Genomic DNA, 3104 nt, shown 5'->3' on the forward strand with positions numbered 1-3104 from the left:
TGGGAACCTACTACACTCTGATGAAAAAGGACTTTGGAAATCGCTGTATTCAAATCAGATACACGTGGGTTCAGGCACAACGATTCCACATGCTTTTCTCACAACCTTTCCCTGCCACTAACATGAGGACGTTAGCAGCTCCTTCTACAGTCAAGCAGGATGCGGGAGGGTTGTGCCCTGTCCTTAGCTCTCACAGGGAAGCATGTCTTGAAGCCAGCGGTCAACTAGCTGCATACTTATGGCAGGGTCAAGGTAGCAGTATTCTGAGACAGGAGGTTCCCAGATTACCACTCTACTGCACCTGGAGATACCCTCCAGGTCTGCATTGTTAACTTGCGTCTCAGAGGCCTCTGGCAAACGTCTCTGGTGAAGACGTGCGAAACTCACTCTGCAGGCAGTGTGGAACTGTGAGGGACTGAGGGTGAGCTCAACTCTCAGCAGTAAGATGATTTTGGACAAGGCGTTCAGCTACCTTCTCACATATGGAACTTAGTATGTAGCACCAGTCTACCCCAGGAATTACTGGGAAATCGCTGGATTGAGCTTGGAGGCACTAGTCTTGTTGCCGGGAGATTCCAGTTACCTCTCCCAATACTTCGGTGAAGCAGCGAGCCTAGGCCTTTTGGAAGCGAAAGCTAGCTGCAGGCAGGAGGTAGGGATACAGGCCATAAGCTCAACTCTCAGAAGTGTGTATGCATGGGAGGCAGATGTCTGCTACCCACTCGTACATGCGAGTGGGAACCTACTACACTCTGATGAAAAAGGACTTTGGAAATCGCTGTATTCAACTCAGATACACGTGGGTTCAGGCACAACGATTCCACATGCTTTTCTCACAACCTTTCCCTGCCACTAACATGAGGACGTTAGCAGCTCCTTCTACAGTCAAGCAGGATGCGGGAGGGTTGTGCCCTGTCCTTAGCTCTCACAGGGAAGCATACCTTGAAGCCAGCTGTCAACTAGCTGCATACTTATGGCAGGGTGAAGGTAGCAGTATTCTGAGACAGGAGGTTCCCAGATTACCACACTACTGCACCTGGAGATACCCTCCAGGTCTGCATTGTTAACTTGCGTCTCAGAAGCCTCTGGCAAACGTCTCTGGTGAAAACGTGCGAAACTCACTCTGCAGGCAGTGTGGAACTGTGAGGGACTGAGGGTGAGCTCAACTCTCAGAAGTAAGATGTTTTTGGACAAGGCGTTCAACTACCTACTCACGTATGGAACTTAGTATGTAGCACCAGTCTACCCCAGGAATTACTAGGAAATCGCTTGATTGAGCTTGGAGGCACTCGTCTTGTGTGCCGGGAGACTCCAGCTACCTCTCCCAACACTTGCGTCAAGCAGCGAGCCTAGGCATTTTGGAAGCGAAAGGTAGCGGCAGGCAGGATGTTGGGTTACAGGCCATAAGCTCAACTGTCAGAAGTGTGTATGCATGCATGGGTGGCAGATGTCTGCTACCCACTCGGACATGGGAGTTGGAACCTAGCTACACTCCTATTGAAGAAGGACTTTGGAAATCGCTGTATTCAACTCAGATACACGTGGGTTCAGGCACAACGATTCCACATGCTTTTCTCACAACCTTTCCCTGCCACTAACATGAGGACGTTAGCAGCTCCTTCTACAGTCAAGCAGGATGCGGGAGGGTTGTGCCCTGTCCTTAGCTCTCACAGGGAAGCATACCTTGAAGCCAGCTGTCAACTAGCTGCATACTTATGGCAGTGTGAAGGTAGCAGTATTCTGAGTCAGGAGGTTCCCAGATTACCACTCTACTGCACCTGGAGATACCCTCCAGGTCTGCATTGTTAACTTGCGTCTCAGAAGCCTGTGGCAAACGTCTCTGGTGAAGACCTGCGAAACTCACTCTGTAGGCAGTGTGGAACTGTGAGGGACTGAGGGTGAGCTCAACTCTCAGAAGTAAGATGGTTTTGGACAAGGCGTTCAGCTACCTTCTCACGTATGGAACTTAGTATGTAGCACCAGTCTACCACACGAATTACTAGGCAATCACTGGAATGAGCTTGGAGGCACTAGTCTTGTGTGCTGGGAGATTCCAATTACCTCTCCCAACACTTCCGTCAAACAGGGAGCCTAGGCCTTTTAGAAGTGAAAGGAACCAGCAGGCTGGATGGGGAGGTACAGGCCTTAAGCTCAACTCTCAGAAGTGTGTATGCAGGGGAGACAGATGTCTGCTTCCCACTCTGACATGGGAGTTGGAAACTACCTACACTCTGATTGAAGAAGGCCATTGGAAATCGCTGTATTCAACTCAGATACACAGGAGTTCAGGCCCAATGCTTACACATGCTTTTCCCGCAACCTCTCTCAGCCACTAACATTAGGATGTTAGCAGCTGCGCCTACAGTCAGGCAGGATGCGGGTGGGTTCTCCCCTGTCCTCAGGACTCCCAGGGAAGCATGCCTAGAAGCCAGCTCTCAACTAGCTGCATTCTTATGGCAGTGTGAAGGTAGCAGTATTCTGAGTAAGGAGGTTCCCAGATTACCAGTCTACTGCACCTGGAGATACCCTCCAGGTCTGCATTGTTAACTTGCGTCTCAGAAGCCTCTGGCAAACGTCTCTGGTGAAGACGTCCGAAACTCACTCTGCAGGCAGTGTGGAACTGTGAGGGACTGAGGGTGAGCTCAACTCTCAGAAGTAAGATGTTTTTGGACAAGGCGTTCAACTACCTACTCACGTATGGAACTTAGTATGTAGCACCAGTCTACCCCAGGAATTACTAGGAAATCGCTTGATTGAGCTTGGAGGCACTCGTCTTGTGTGCCGGCAGATTCCAGTTACCTCTCCCAACACTTGCGTCAAGCAGCGAGCCTAGGCATTTTGGAAGCGAAAGCTAGCTGCAGGCAGGAGGTAGGGATACAGGCCATAAGCTCAACTCTCAGAAGTGTGTATGCATGGGAGGCAGATGTCTGCTACCCACTCGTACATGCGAGTGGGAACCTACTACACTCTGATGAAAAAGGACTTTGGAAATCGCTGTATTCAACTCAGATACACAGGAGTTCAGGCCCAATGCTTACACATGCTTTTCCCGCAACCTCTCTCAGCCACTAACATTAGGATGTTAGCAGGTGCGCCTACAGTCA

This window comes from Canis lupus, chromosome 15 (genome assembly GCF_048164855.1).
Source record: "Canis lupus baileyi chromosome 15, mCanLup2.hap1, whole genome shotgun sequence".
NCBI lineage: Eukaryota > Metazoa > Chordata > Mammalia > Carnivora > Canidae > Canis > Canis lupus.